Consider the following 17,055-nt stretch of genomic DNA (forward strand, 5'->3'; position numbering starts at 1 on the left):
TGCCCACTATTGTATCGGCACTCTGTAATGGCCCATCTCCCAAACTTGTCTAAAAGTGATCGACTGAATTGTAAGCCCCCTCCTTTAGCAAGGATGGCCACTCCCTTAGTACGAGTTCCCTGAGTAGATGCAGCTATAAGTTGAAACCCCAGGGATTTGAGCAGATGTTGACCCCTCTCTATATGGGTCTCCTGTAAGCAAACTATATTGGCCCCTATAGCATGGAGACCTTCTGCTACCGTTTGCCTGTTTTTTAAGCCGTTGAGGCCGCAAATATTTAAGGATACAATTCGTAATATAGCCATCTATCTTATGAATCTTTCGTCGAGTAAAAGCAATAATTATTATTTTTAACCACCATACTCGTCCTTCCTGGCCCTTGATCAGTTTGTTAAATCCTACTGACAAATTTGCTTCTTTTAAAGTAGCAAAGGTAATCTCTTCACTGATTGTCTTTCCTTGGTCTTCCCCCCATCCCATCCCTTCCCTCCCTTCCACCTGCTTGCCCACCCCCCCTTACCACCCTATGAGGTGTCTATACTTCTCCATATATCAACACTGAACATCCTGTGATTCTGGGCAAATAACAATCTCCCTGTGTCTAACAAAAAACAAATTAATGTATCCTCATGTAACGCAACTGGTACAATGTAAAGCGCTCTGATACCCGATTCAGGTCATGTCCGCTCTATATAAAACTCTGTAAAATAAAAATAAATATTCTATTACCTAATTTAAACTGTCCATCTTCACAGGCAAGTAAATTTGTACATAGAAATTATCCTTCCCTGCAAAGTCCACATGCCCAATTACGGTGCAGTTTTCTATAAAATATTTTCCGAAAAGAGTTCTTAACAATAATTATCCAAAACCAAGATCAAAAATGTCACAGAATTCCTTCTCTGGTGTATTCAGGATTCGCTGTTCACTCCAAGCAGAATTACCATAATATGACACCTACCTGTCTGCACCAATAACTCCATATGTGTTAACAGAAGTAACATTTTGTTTATATAAAGTCCAATATTTCACAATTCAAGTATCCTTTTGTGATCTCATTACATTTTAAGCTAAACTAAATTGGATCTAATTCATGGTCCAATTGAAATGGTGCTAAGGGAACCACCAGTTCAAATGTCTCTTCACAGTCTTGAGATAGAAACCAGTTACCTGTAGTAAGGGTTTTGCAGCTCGAAACTCTTCAAGATTCACATGCTGTGCATAATCCTGCCATCTAGTGGTTGGGGCTAGTGTTGTAAAAGTTTTTAGGTTGAGCCCAGGCAGTTCACAAGCGCCGTCACTCGACATGCTGTATCCACTTCTGTGAGGGTTTGACTACCCCCATCACTCTAATTTGTTCAGTGGCCTACCTTTTAAAATTCCTTTGGTTTCTTTGGTAAATGCTTTACATTTGTCCTGTGTTTTGGCTGTTTTGTTACCCCTCTGGAGCCTGCCCCTGTTACATGGATCAGTTCACTTCTGGGCATTTATTTCATTTTGGTGCACTACCTTTTCTTTTGCTTTGTTTCTCTTGCTTTGGCTTGTATATTTAGTTTGTATCCATACTAAGCACAACGCCCGCTTCACGTCCACGCTCTTCATCACATAGCATGGCACCCGTAACCTAAATGTACACTAGTGAAAGAAATCATTTGCATTATGCAGTTGAAGCGTTTTACAGCTCTGTACTGGCATTTACAGCACTACTGAATAAAAGAATCCTTGAACTTTCATTTTGCAGTGATTGATGATAAAACTACTTACTTTTTACTTCCTAAACTGATTCTCTACCCTCTCACACCACCACTAGATCTTTCTGCTGCGTGAGTCGTGAGCTTTTGACATCAGCGCCCCCAATGCTGGAACAATAGCATTTCAACCCGAAAGTTGCCCAAGATCACAACACGTGCATATGATGTTAGATTATGGGATACCTACAGCTGAGGAATACATTTACAATTCATTCAATGGTCCGAGCACTTCATCTCAGACTGAGCTGTGTCTTAGGCACTAGGCTGATTGTCACAGGGACTCAAATCACAACAGAAGTTGGAAACGCACTTGGAAATTTTTCCTGCTCAGTTTAGAGTACATTTATGAATCTTAAATCTTTGGACTTCACAAAGTCAGTACTGCCGAGAAGTTACAACTGTTGTAGTTTTCCTAGGAGCACTGGGCAAAATGAACCCCGCCCTTGACCGGAATACATCATTAACCCTTCCCGGGGTGGATGGACAAAGGGAAGGTTTGGGAATGCCGGCAAAGTCACAAGTATGAGTGTGCACATATTTTCCATGGATCATGCCTGGAACTCAGTCACTGCCCAGGTCAGCAAATCTACTCTTGCATAATATTACACCATAACGTATGAGTGAATAACAGGATAAATTCATACTTTGCGAACATAAAACTTGAACTAGCTCTCATAAATCAAGCAATTAGTGATAGTAAGCTGAACTTACATGTGTAACTGGCTTTGTGAAACCAAGCAGGGAATATTTTCTTGTGTGAAGTTGTGCCTCCCTCTGCAGTGTGCTCTCTGCAGGTCAGTACACAGCAGGCGAGGTGGAAGAACTTTAAGAGTGGGGGTGCTGTCCTTTCTGGACACCAGATGTATGTTATAAAATCTAACTATGCCTGTTTTACTGAGAACATAGTGAGGATGAGCCTCTCAAGTGGGTGTAAATAGGTTTTCTACTAACAAATATTTGTAAAATTGGGTGGAAAGGTGCCTTAGTGCTGTAGGATTCTGACAGCAGTTCCGCCCTCCTCTACAACATAGCTTAAACACATTAGTAAAGCCAATAGCTCTAGCTAAATACATATAAGGTCCCAAAGTCGCGTCATTTTGGCTTTGCCAATGCTTGTTTAAGTTTGTGGTTGGGGTCGACATGGAGGCCCTATAACAGCGACCATAATCCTACAATAGCAATGTATGTGCCCTCCAGGTTAAATTCTTTATTTTTTCTTACCTCTTCATTGAACCTACTGCTAAGGGGATGCGGGAAGGGTTGTACGTTAATCTAGAAAAGTTTTGAGTTGCAAAACCATAATTAAAACTAAGTAACTGGTTTCTTTTTTTTTTTTGTCCTCATTTTCGCCCTTGGTGACCGAGTAACAGTGCATGAAGAGGGACCTACTGTCACAGATAAACTGGTAGGGGCAGTAACCGATACATGACGTGCTACCCCTCAGTACGATCTCCATACTCTAAGAGCACCACACTAGGACAGCCAAAGGGGTAGTTTGCTGCAGTGAAATGCCCATCGTTGATGCCAATATCACCCTATTGGGTATACCAAACCTGAAGGTTACCAAGCAGCCTAATCATTGGACCATGAGGAAAAAGAAAACAAAAAAAACCCACGGTCGAATATATCAATTATAGCCAGTTCAACAAGAACCAAAAATTTCTCTTATCAGGATTACCCGATCCTGAAAGATCCACTTTGGAACTTTGCAGCACGGAGGTACGCCAGTCCAGCAAGGTAGGAGGTAACAGATCTTTCCATTTTCTACAAATTTCTCTTCTGGCCAGCAAGATACCATAAAAGAGTAGATTCTTAGCCGAACCCCGAAACTCTGATGCAACTCCAAATATTACAAGAGCGGGACTTATCGGGACTTCAGAGCCCAAGGCAGTCTTAAGTGCTAGACATAACGCATTCCAAAAGGGCAGCAGCAGGGGGCACTCCAAAAACATGTGCAGGTCTGAAGCAGCAATCAACCCACATTTAGACCATGCCACTGATTAATTATTTGAGAATTTTGAAAGTCTCTGAGGCGAGTAGTAGGCCCTATGTAGGGTAAAAAGATGATTCCTGCGCAACCAGGAAGGTTTCACTATGTTCCACAAGATCTTAAAGGACTCAAACCACAAATTCTCCACGTTGTGATCAGTGATGGAAGAAGCCCACAACGACTCTGGGAGTTGGAACTCACCCTCGACCTCTTCCAATAATAGGTTATACCAAAGTGAAACCTCCTTTCTGGTTGGTGGCTTATCCAGTAAGAGGGACACTGTTGCGGTCACCCCCTATCGGGAATCTACCCTTAGCAGAGATCTGTGAGTGTGCCCAACTTGCAATTTCTAGGTATTTGAACCTAGAGAGTCATGCCCCTATTTTAGATAGTAAAGCCTCCCACGGAAGTAGGCAACCTACCACAAATAAATCCCCCCAAATCTCCATACCTGCCTCTCTCAGTGGTATTGCAAGGCTGTCGAGAAGCCAACCCGGGGTCCCAGGTGAATTCCACAGTGGTGACCTACTTGTGAAATAGTCAATTTTTATAGAGCACCTACGTTTCACCCATGTTTTAGCTATATCCCGCAACACCTTCAGTTTCACTTTTTTAAAGAATTTGGGGTCACCAAATTTAAACAGAAACCCCTGCTCGGCTACCCTTTCCCCTCTAAGTAGTGCTGCAAACATACATCCACATCCAGAGTTTGTGGGCGTTTTTAGCAGCATCCTAGAATGGGAGAATTTAAAGGCCCACGCATATAACTGTAAATCAGGAGCCGCCAAACCCCCCTTTTCTCTGCGGCACCTACGTTTTTTACAGGCTATTCTGGGAATGTGGTCGTTCCAGATGAAAGAACTTATATCACTCTGAAGTTTGGCTAACAGGGAGGGCTAAAAAAAAAAAAAGGGGGATAGTGTTGAACAAAAAAAGAAATTTTTGGGAGTATGGACATTTTTATTAGATTTGCTCTACCCAAAAGAGACAGGGGAAGCGAAGACCAAGATCACATCAGTCTACGACACTCTTTGGCAACATTCGAAAAATTTGATGGTACAATTTTATTTATGTCCTTATAAATATTAAGGCCTAGATAACGTAGAGTAGAACTCAACTGAGCCCCTGCCACCGCCTCAGGGTCCTTCCAGACCATAATATCCATCTTAGTGGCATTGATTTCATAGCCGGACACTTTGCCGAAATCATGGGCCAAAGCAATCACTGCTGGAAAAGCCGAGTTGAGTTCAGAGGAAAAGACGAGGACATCGTCCGCGTACAGGGCTACCTTCTTCTCCCACCCCTCATAAATAAAGGGCTTGATGTTACAATCATCCCGCAAACGTTGAGCAAGAGGCTCAATATATAGGTTGAATAAGAGGGGGGAGAGAGGGCAACCCTGGCGTGTATCACGTGTGATGTTAAATGGCTTTGACAATTCCCCGTTTACGAGCAAGGAGGCAGATGGATTCTGGTACAAAAGCCTCACAGCACGCCAACATTTTCCCCCGATGTTAAATTTCCCCATGACCTCGGATAGGTATATCCAATTGACCCTATCGAAGGCCTTGGTGGCGTCCAATGTGAGAATGGCCAAGGGGAGCGACTCCACAGATGCCATATCGATGGCACCTATAAGGTCGTAAGTCAGCTCAGACAGCTGGCGACCCCTTACAAAACCCTTCTGATCTGAGTGCAAGATACTTATAGCTACCGCCCCCAACCTGTTTGCCAAAACTGACGCAAAGATCTTATAGTCAGAATTTAAGATGGAAATTGGTCTGTAAGACCTACAACAGGTTGCCGGTTTTCCTGGTTTCAGTATTAGGGTTATAGATGCACTGTTCCAAGAAATCGGAGGGGGCATTCCCTCTTGGACAATCTGATTAAACAGATGGGTAAGAAAAGGGAGAATTGTTAAGTCCAAGACCTTATAGATTTCGGACGGCAAACCATCTGGGCCGGTTACCCTACCCTTTTTACTGCTCGAAAAGGCCAGTCTAACTTCTTCCTGCGTGATAGTTTGTTCCAAAGTAACACGCTGTTCTATTGACAACGCAGGAAGAGAAACTCCCATCAACCAGTGTTCAACCTGCTTAACCTCAATACTTTTATCCTCACGGTATATTTCACTAAAAAATTCCCGAAAAGCTCCCCAGATATCTTCATCGGCAGAGTGTGTTACATTACCAGAAATAATTGAATCAATATTGTTTCTAGCCTGGTCGGTCTTTGCCTTCCAGGCTAACAACTTCCCAGCCCCCTCACCATTTTCAAAATGGGCTAATTAACTCGCTTCCCACCTCTCGAGAACCCGAGCATTCAAGGCTGAGCCCAATTCCCCTTTTAGAGTAACTAATTTGTTTCGCCATTCCTGTAGCGTGGTAGAAGGAACATCCGGGTGCATGGCTATTTCTGCTTGCACTCTAGCCATCTCAGATTCCAAGGAAGCCACAGCTTCCCAATAGATCTTTCTCTTGTATGTAGCCTTATTTGTTATAAGGCCCCTTAAGAAGGCCTTAAATGAGTCCCATACACAACCCGGAGAAGCTATCCCAATATTAATATCCATGAAGTGCTGAGCCTCCACATTAAAAACATTAGTAACCTCTAGTGAAGAAAGCAGTGATTGATCAAATGATCAATTTCTCAGAGGGCTCTTAGGGAACCCCTCCAGTTCTAGATGTATGGCCGCATGGTCCGATAGGTGAAACGGAAGATGGGAAACAGTTTGCACCAAATTAATTAAGTTTTGGCTAATCAGAATGTAGTCGATTCCTGACTGATTGTGATATCGGTAATTGCAAAATGAGACACCTCGTTGTTGCCCAGATTTTGCTCTCCAAATATTCACATACCCTAGCTGTTTCATGTTGTCAAGCAAAAAAGACCTAGTTTTAGATAAGGTCGTAGATCTATTGGAAGGGGACTTGTCAAGAAGTGGATCCAAGACTATATTGAAGTCCCCTGCCAAAATAACCGGCTCGGGAAATGAAAGAAGGTGGGAAAAAAGTATTTTCAAAACTCACGGGTCGTTCTGGTTTGGACCATAGTATCCTGTTATAGTAATTGGGGACCCCGCTATAATAGCAGATGCAATTGCCCACCTATCCCCAGGATCGACCAACTTGGACACTAGTCTCGCCTTTATAGATTTAAAAAAAATTATTGCCACTCCTCTAATGTGTGCAGACTGCGATGTTGTTATACATAGGTCAATCCACCTGTTCCTTTTAACCATAGAGAGCATCTCAGATTCCGCAAGGTGGGTCTCCTGGAGTATTATAATCTGTGCATCTGCATCACTGAGATATTGCATTATCTTGTTCTTTCTAGGGCTGGTGCGCAGGCCATTAATATTCCAGGAGAGGATCACTAACTTACTCATTACAAAGGAAACCTCCCACCACAGCCCTTACCATCACCATCAGCCCAGTAACACACATGGCCAAAGTACAGAAGGTACAAAAGCAAACCCTCCAATGTTCATACAGCCAGCAGTAACTAGTAAGCACATGTCCCTCGAGCAACAACAGCAAACTAAGAAACAAACGAAAATTAGGACATTTTTTCTCTTGCAGCCCCTCCCTGTGCCCCATTTTACCCCTCCACCCCCCGTGGGAAACCCTTGCTCTATCTTTCTGGAAAGTCCAGAAGATAGTGCCCCTTTCTGGGTTCCCGCCCCGTCTGTAACCGGAAAAAGAAAACCCCCACAAAAAATTAACAAAAAAAAATACTCGGATATAGTCACCTATACCTACGCAACATAACAGTGCTTATATCTAATATAGGGGAGTCCCCCCCCCCTTTTTTTTCTTCATGTTATGCAAACACTATTTTCCATTATTTCCATTATTTACCATTATTTACATTATTCTCAGGGTGCCTGCTACATAGACCTTACCTACCCTGACGCCCCCTTGTCTTTTCCCATAGCCAGCAATAGCTCATCAGCTGCTTGCACCGACCTGATGTTGTGCGTACTGTTTTTATACATTACTTTCAGTGCGGGGGGAAAGACTAGTTGGGCTACCGCACCGTAGCTTCTAAAAGCGTCAAGCCTCCTCCCAAACTCCCACTGCTTGTCAAGAGTGATCCTGGACAGATTGGATCGGATCTGGAAATTAAATCCCTTCCCACTCACAGATTTCTGCTTAAGGGCCAGATTAAGAATAGCTTCCTTAAGAGAATACGTGTGAAAGTTCACCAAGATTTTTCTAGGCTTAGTTCTTTGGGGGTTCTTTCTGAAGGGCTCTCTATGAATACGCTAGCTCATCCACAGATTGATCCAATCGTAATGCTTCTTTCAACAGCAAGATGACGAATTGCTTAATATCTGAGCCTTCACTATCCTCCGGGATATTCAGAATGCGGAGATTATTCCGTCGGGCATTATTTTCGAGCATCTCCATCCTCTCCGCCAATGCTTGGTCTTCTTTCCTGAGTTTAATAATATCCGCCTTTGCTTCATCCAGATACAGGAACAAGCCCATTACCGTATCCTCTAATGTTTCTGTTCTTAAAGTAAGACCACTGATTTTATTGTCAAGAGATTCACAGAAACACCTAATATCGGCCTGGTTTGCTGCAGAGGTTTCAAACCCTTTCTTTATATCCGCAGACAGAGATGTAAACATTGCCTGTAGGGAGGCATGTAGGGGGGCGGCCAAAGTTGTATTGTCGCAGCTGTCAGCCAGTGTACTGGAGAGGAGGGAAGACGCACCGTCTTGTACAATATCCCCTTGTGGTATACCTCCATCAAGGGACCCCAATAAAGGAAGTGGTGGGGCCAATACAAGTGGCGGAGCTAGAACTAAAGCAAGAGGAGGGGGGTGACAAAGGACTCTGAAACTACAGGCACGGGAACTAAAATCTCGCTTTCATTTGTTACAGCCATTGCTGACGTTACAGCAGCTCCCATGTCAGTCTCCACCCTTGCTACACTAGGCTCCGGGACCATATCCAAAACCGCCGTTCTGTCCGCTGCCATACTGCTTAGTGTACCGCTTTGCGTACCCCCAGCAATCACCACCTCCTCAGGACCCAAAACCCCAGTAGATGACAATGTTTTTTCTGGAGAGCCCTTGGGGGAGAGCTGTTCTGGAAGCAGTAGTACTTGGGGGACCACTTTGAAATAAGACCGGAGCGATGGAGTTATCTTAGACCCAGAACTACTGCTAGGCTTAGAGTTTTTAGGGCCCCTGGCTATTTTACACGGAAAACATGGCGGCAGCTTGCTGAGCTGCTGCAGTGCTCTGTACCTGGGTTCCCGTCTGCAACCGATTGAGTTGATTTTCCCGATGTTGCCGGGCTGAAATTGAAGCTGTCTTGGATCTGAAGTTGCCGGGCTGTCTTTTCCATTATCTTGGAGCCTTTGTGAGCCTTTTTTTGAGCCTTTGGAGCCTTTGCATTTCTCCATTACGCCCCATGGGTCTGGAAGGGGCGTGTCGTTCATTGGCAGAAGTTGCTGCCGACTCGGCTTCCTCGGTGTTCTCCTTCTCGAGCCTGAGCCCGAGTCATTGGTGCCACTGCAGGCTGTATCGAGCTTGCAGGTTTGGAGTCTTGCCGCCCTGGAACTTCGGCGGGGGCGCAAGACCCGCAGTCTTCTCCCGGGTCTTCGTGGAGCTGCCTTAAGTCCCACCATTAGCGTTAGCGTTTTGGATGTAACAGCAGAGGTGGGAGAGACGACTGTAAGCAGCTGCAGCCATAGTATCAACGGGCGCAGCGGATCCAAAGATGGTGCGGGCTTAACGCTAGCTGGGGGGCCCAGTAATAAAGGTGAGACCTGTCCTGTACCAGCGAGCTGTGGGACACTGGAGTCAGAATCAGGGTGTTCAGCGCATTCAAGGAAGGATAAGCGCAAGGGGTCAAAAAAAGGGGTAAAAAAAAAAAAAGTAAAAACGCTCAAGCCTCCGTAGTTCTTAATTCCAACTCGGGCCCCAACCCATGTACAGATGTGGTAGAGCTAGTTCTTCCTCCTGTCTCTGGCAATACTAGTATACCAACAACATAAAAGAAAGTTTCTTCTTTCTTGACTGGGCAGGTCAAGGCCAAACGAGCCTATACGAGCAACTGGTTTCTTTTGAGGCATACAATCTCTACTAGATTCACAAGCGTTGCACAGATTATGTAGTTGTATTGTTTGTTTTGTGGTGTTTAGCAGGAGAAGTGGAAGTAAAAGTATTCCTTAGCACTGCCTGTCCAACCTCCACTTCTTTGAGCGAGAGTCCACACTGTGATATTTAGTTAACGTATGCCATGAAGACCAAGTTGCGGCTTTCCATGTCTCCTGATGGAGACATTCGCCGTAACGGCCACCTCAAACCCCTTTTTTTACTACTGAAGTGTGCCTTTGGTGTGTCAAGCAGAGGTTTGCTTGCTGGGGAATACCATAGTTTGATTGTTTGTACAATCCATCTAGCCTGTCAAGGCCTGAATCTCACTCGCTCTCCTTAGAGATGTAGTAGCACTCAGAAATACTGTTTACAGGGTAAAGTGTCTGAGGGTGACTTTATACATTGACTCAAAGGGTGACTTTATCAACCCTGCCAACACTAGGGTTTAAATTCCATAGTGGAGAGGGAACCTCTGGAAAAAGTATTCTCGCTCCTTTCATAAACTTTTTGATTAATGAAAATGAGAATATGTTCTGCATGTGTAGGTCCTTTAGGTATGCTGCAATTGCTGATAAATGTATTGTTAGCCGGTTTCTATTGTGTTAGGTCCAATCTTGGAAAATTATAGTACCATGATGGAGCATATGTTCTAACCTTTTACACCCGGTAACATCCCTTGTGATTCAGGGCATAACACCTCCTGGTAGCTGTTGTATGGGACTCCCTGATGATACTGGTAGGTCCTTTAGTAGAAGCAGGTGCTCAAATTCGGCTAATTCAGAATCCATGCTGTGAATTGCATCTCCCCTGGGTCTGGATGTAAGACCCTTCCCTGCTGCATGGTTAGGGGGTCTGTGTATTGGAATTCCCATGTGTTGTAGCTTCGACAGTTGCATTAGGTGTTAGAACCATGGCTGGTGAGGCCATCATGGCACTATGAGGTTCATTGTCATGTTTGAGATTTTGAACTTCTCTAGAACTGCTGGGATCACTACTATTAGTGGAAAAGCACACACAAAGATCCCCAATGGTTCTGGATGGTAGTGCCTGGATATGAAGCACCAGTATACACAGTATGTATTTGTTTCCTTCTGTTTCAAAGAGATCTATGCCTGGTGTCCCCAAAGAATGAAAATGGAGTCTACTATACACGGTTTTATTTCCCTTTCGTGTGCGCAGTTGGTTTGTCTGCGTAGACCGTATGATTGAACGCTTTCTACTCCTGGGACGTGGTTTGCTAGGAGTTCTATCTGTTCCGCTATGGCACACTTCCAAATGATTTGAGCTAATTGTGACAGTGGGTATGATACTGTACCCACCTAACTGTAGAAGCCTGTGACGTCTGATAGAGAAGAATTTGAGTATGGCCTGAACCCTTCATGTTGTAGGGTAAGTACTTCCCAGTTGTGTCGAGGTCTGCTCCCAGGAATATTTTCTTGGTTTGTGGACTATTTCTCCCAATTCACTATAAAACCCAGCGTACACAGAAGGAACACCGTCATCCTCATGCTCGGCTGGCAAAGTTGTAAGGTGTCTGCTTTGGCATGCTAATTGTCTAGACATGTATGCCCTGCCTTCTGAGTGTGCAGCTACTACTTCCCGTGTCATTGGTAAGACTCTTAATGCAGGCTTTATGCCTGCATCGAACCTTGAATTGGTATTGTTCCCCTTCTAACACAAATCTGAGGTTCTTTCTGTGTGCTAAGTGAATGGGTATATGGAAGTAGGCACCTTTGAGATCTACCTTTGTAAATAGTAGTACCTTTCGTCTAGCAAAGGTGTTTCATCTTGCACTGTAGTCATTTGAAATATTTGAGATTTTATCTACCTGGTCACGAAGCACAGGTCTGAAATAGTTTATTCACATTTGTAAAGCACAGCGTTTATCCAGCGGGCATCTTGGCGCTATCAGATTGTTAGTCTACACAGAAGTTTCTCTAGGGAATTGCAGATGGGGGAGCGGTGTTATACTTTGGCTAAGTAGGAAATAGCCATATCTTCAGGTTCCTCTTAAAGCTCAGCAGGTATGTGTTTGTTCTCAGGGTAATTGGTAGCTTATTCCAGATTTGTGCTGCCTATACTTGAAAGGATCTCCCACCAAGCCTTGTCTTTTTAAAACTAGGCATAGGCACACAACCAGGCTTGCTGAAGACTATCTTGGGGACCATGAGGGTTTATAATAAGAATTTCTTTTATAGAGGCCTAGGTCCAATTCCACTCAGGGGTTTATGCATTATGCACATGGCCTTTAAGATACTTCTTTCCTTAACAAGTAACCAGTGGAGGCGTTAGATCTGGGGGTCTCTAGTTGGCAGAGGTAGGTACCAATGTCCAAATAGGGACCCTTGCTTCTAGTCAAGGTAAGGGGGATACACTCTTTAGATAACCCCTGCTCATCCCCTTGGTAGCTTGGCACGAGCAGACAGGCTTATCAAAGGCAATGTGTAAAGTATTTGTTCTAACACTCACAGTAACACAGTGAAAACACCACAAATGGACTCCACACCAGTTTAGAAAAATAAAGTATCTTTATCTAAACTACAGAAGACCAAAATGACAAAAATCCAAAATGCACAGTTCAAGAATATGATTTTCAAAGAGTTCTAGGGTTTGCATCAAAATAATCCACAGTTCCGTTACGTTTAGCCCAAAGTACCTGTAGATGCCACAAAAGTTCCAATTGGAAGCTGCAGCGTTGAAACAGAAGCGATGCGTCACTCCTGAGACCCTAGTGAGGCGATGCGACAGCCCCACTGGACGCAGCGGGCATGTTGCAACGAATCTGGTCTGTATGGGGAGGGATGCGATACCTTGTATGGATCCCGGTGCACAGGTTCAGTAGGAAGAGTCTGGCACAGGCACGATGCGACAATCTTCGGGACGGCAACTACCTCAGGTGCGGCGGCGATGCGGCAATCTTCTCCTCTCGCAGCCCCTCGATGCGTTGGCTCTGCGACGATGTTCGCAGCGATATGATGGGGTCCGTAAGCAAGCGGTGCAGTGATCTCACACAGCGACGACAAGCTCTGCAACGATACTCGCAGCAACAGGAATCTTCCCGCACCGGGGCGATGCGTTACGTGAGCAAACGATGCGTCAGTTCTTGCAGCGGCAACAGGCGCTGCGACGATCTCGATCCTCGCGGCGACTGGAATTTCCTCGCACTGTCGACGATGCACTCCAAAAATGAAAGATGCGTGAAAATTGCTGATTGTCTTCTTTTCTCCTTGTCCAGCTTCCAAAATAGCAGACAACAACTTCCAGAGGCCCCACAATTGGATCAAGCACTCTAGGAAGGGCTGAACTCACTCAGCAGAGTTCAGGGGGGAAGCTGGGGGTGAAGTCCTTTTGTTCCTGGGACTTCTTCACAGGAGTCCAGCTCTCCTCAGGCCCTTGGAGATCTCTTCAGGCAAGGGGACACAGCAAAGTCCTTCCCCTCTCCTTGGCAGCAAAGAAACTGCAGGTCAGTCCACAAGCACACAGCAGGAAAGTCCTTCAGTCATCCAGCTTTCGTCTTGGCAGAGGTTCCTTCTTGAGTCCAGGATGATCTAATTTCTTAGGCTCAGGGTCCCAATTTTTATACCCCAAAGTGCTTTGTCCTCTGAGGGCAGAGGGGCCTTTGCCCAGTCCAAACCAGTCCTGGAGCACTCTGTTTACATGACTCCTTCTCTCCTTTCACAGTGCAGGGCAGAGACATCAGATGAACCACAAGGGGTGGGGCCAGCACTGTGTGTGTGGGGGGGGGGGGGGAAGGGGGTCAGGCACAGTCCTATTCAGGTTCCAAGTGCAACTCCTCCCTCCCATCTAGATGCATATCTCTCTATTCACCACTGGGCGGACTCATTTTGTCTCCTGGAATCCCCCAGGCCGGTCACTCACACAAAAGACAAGGAATACACAACCTAGCAGAGGCAGGCTTGGATATTATTATTATTATTGGTAAGCTTATAAAGCGCAATGATTACTCCAACCGGAGTGTCCCCGCACTAGGACATAACTGAACCCCAACAGCCCTCCCAGATGCGACCATGACGCGGTCATCCAAACAAAATGGCACCTTACCACTAAATTCCTCCCCGGGTAAAATGGACTCCGACTCAGTTGTCCTGAGATCCACTGGAAGCTCATTCCAGGCCTTAGCTGCCAGGAAGCCAAAAGATCTTCCGTCCAACCACGCCTTACGCACCCGGGCACAATCACTCTTGCACTACCCAATGAGCATGCTGGTGGGCTTGAAGGAGAGGCCATAAAAAACGCGGTCCCCTCTCCCCAGCAAGACAAGAAAATACCTACTTTCTAAAAGTGGTATTTTCAAACAGAATGTTAAAACCAACTTCACTAAAAGATGTATTTTATCATTCTGAGTTCAAGCATACTAAACTCGAATGTCTACTATGTTACGTGAGTCAGTTAGGATTATAACATGTAATAATTTAACTGCCCATTCTGGCCTATAGAGAACAGGTAGACTTGCAATAGTGAAAAAGGAAAATGGCTGTAATTCACTATGAGGAGATGCCACACACACCAGGCCATTTCCTACCATATACTTACAATGCACTCTGCCCATGGGCCTACCATAGGGGTGTCTGTTATGAAGAAAAGGGAAGGTTTAGGGACTGATAAGTGGGTGCACTTGCTCAGTCAGCATGGCAGTACCAGACTGCACACAGGCTCTGCAATGGGCAGGCCTTAGATACACTTTTACAGGCTGCTCCTGTGGGTGGCACAATCAGTGCTGCAAGCCCACTAGCAGCATTTGGTTTACAAGCCATGGGCACACTCAGTGCACTGTACTAGGGTCTGACAAGTAAACCAAGCAAGCAAATCATGGAATCACTAATCCATACAAAAATTTACAATTGGGAGAGCATATGCACTTTAGCACTGATCAGCAGTGGTAAAGTGCCCAGAGTCCTATTGCCAACAACCACAGGTCAGGAAAAACAAAGGAGGAAGAAGCAATAGTTTGGGGATAACCCTGCAAAAAGGGCCATTTCCAACAGTAGGTCTTTCAGTGTGCCAGCAGCTGTGTCAAATCTAGTCTTGCGCAATGCATGGGGGAAGGGTAGGTCCTCCTTTGGCACATGAAAGTAAACTGAGTACACACCTTTGTTTCTCTCCTCTCGTGGCACTTTTTCTACAGCATTCTTTGCGAGGAGCTCTTGGACCTCTCTGCGTAGGATATGGAGTTGGTCCTTTCTGTAGTGTTGGCATGTTGGTTGTTTTGTTGGCTGTTGCTGTATGAAGTCTATACAATAGTTGAAATGAACAATATTTACAACCATCTTGTCCGTGGAATTTGAACCTATTTTTTTTGTTTTAGAAAATCTCCCCCCAACAGATGTATTGTGACTAGGGAGAGAGGAGCTCGAGTCACTTTGAAGGGCCTGAGGTAGAACCTCTAGGGTTTCTGTCCCTTGATTTTCCTTTGCCTTGAAAGGGGAGTTTTGGATATTGTTGCCACTGTCCTTGAAACTGGCTAGATACTGGCACTTTTTGCTTCAGTGTGCCAACATTTGTTTGCCCTGCCCTTTTTATTTTTAAATGTGCCTCTTTTAGAGGAAGGTTTAAAGATCTGAAGGGCTTCTATTGCTTTGGCAGTCTCATTTGATTTTCATTTCCTCCAGCGCTTGGTCTACCACTGGAACAAAGAACTGATTTCTTCTGAGGGTCTATCAAGATTGAAGGTTGTACCACTTTCTTAAACACGGCGATGCACAATCATGTAAGTCTCCTCATGACCATCCCCTATAGCCACCGGCCTACTTTCTGTATCAACCACATTGAAGGCTGACTTTAGGCATGAATTCCCAATGTTTTTCCATCCCTCAAGAGTGCTCTTCGTTCTGTTATGGTATTCCTCCAAGAGGTGTTACATAAAGTCTTTCATATTCTCTCAGTATTGGTGAGCAGGTCTATTTAACAGCGCTTTGAAATTGGTGATCTGCCACTTCTTAGTTCAGTTCTGTTCATCTTCCTTCCTACTGCCTCCGTTCTTTCACTTTCCTTGTCTGGTGGGGGTCCCATGGATGCTGGGTCTCTACTCTTTACCTTGCTGCGGAGACGAACAGTGAATCTGATTCTATATGTCCATGTATACATTTAGAATTCTGTGCGGAGGCTCTTTATTTTTTTTTCCGTAGTATAACTGCCTTGGATGTCACTATTTAGTAAAAACGTCCTTGGTTTGTTGGAGAATGCTGGGAAGCATGGGGAGATATTAGTTCCTCTTATGCAAGGGTGTGTCTCAAGGAGAAAACATCTCCTTTACCACCTCTATTTCTACTCCAAAGGCCTCAGCTGCCTTTTTTTCCCACCACAAGTTTGTATGGAGAGATATCATGGGGCGGGGGGTAGTATAAGACTCTACCTCCTCCAAAAGGCAAGTCTGTTTTAATTCCCTCCCCTAGCATTTCCATCTGTAGCTCCTCTATCTTTAGATTTTCTGGGTCGATGCAGAAGGATAATGTAACTTACTCAGTAAGCATCAGTTCTTGGCACGTAGAGCTGTAGATTCACATACTTTGCATACTCCTGCCAACTAGTGTTGGGTCCGGATGTTTGCAAGTTGTTTTTCTTCGAAGAAGTCTTTCCAGTCACAAGGTAGGAGACTCCTCCTTTCAGTGATAGTGCGCAGGGGCACCAACTCCATTGTTGGATTGTTTTCCCGCAGAGGGTGAGAATGGAGTTAGTAAGTGTAGAATCGAGATGTCCATGCATATGTATACAAGATAAGAAAGATCTGCAACAGGTACAGGTACCTGGGTAGGCAGGTGGGCGCATATGAGTCTACAACTCTACATGCTAAGAACAGATGCTTACTGGGTACGTAACAACATCTGTTCGAGGCATGTGAGCAGTAGATCACATACTTTGCATAGACTATACAGCAGCATTCTTCCAAAGTGGTGGCTAACCTGTAGCTGTTGCAGTTCTTTGAAAAAAATGTTCCAAGTACTGCCTGGCATACATTAGCTTGTTGTCTCGCTAATACATATACACAATAGTGCTTTCTGAATGTGTGTAGTGTAGACCATGTTGCAGCCTTACAAATTTCAACTAAGGGGTTGTTACCCATGAAAGCCATAGTAGCCCCTATTTTGGGAGTAAACGCTCTAGGGGGTATTGTTTAAGTTCTTTTTGCTTTTGCATAACATGTTTGAATACTTTTAACAATCCATCTTGCAATACCGAT

Source organism: Lissotriton helveticus, chromosome 7, assembly GCF_964261635.1.
Source record: "Lissotriton helveticus chromosome 7, aLisHel1.1, whole genome shotgun sequence".
NCBI classification, from domain to species: Eukaryota; Metazoa; Chordata; class Amphibia; order Caudata; family Salamandridae; genus Lissotriton; species Lissotriton helveticus.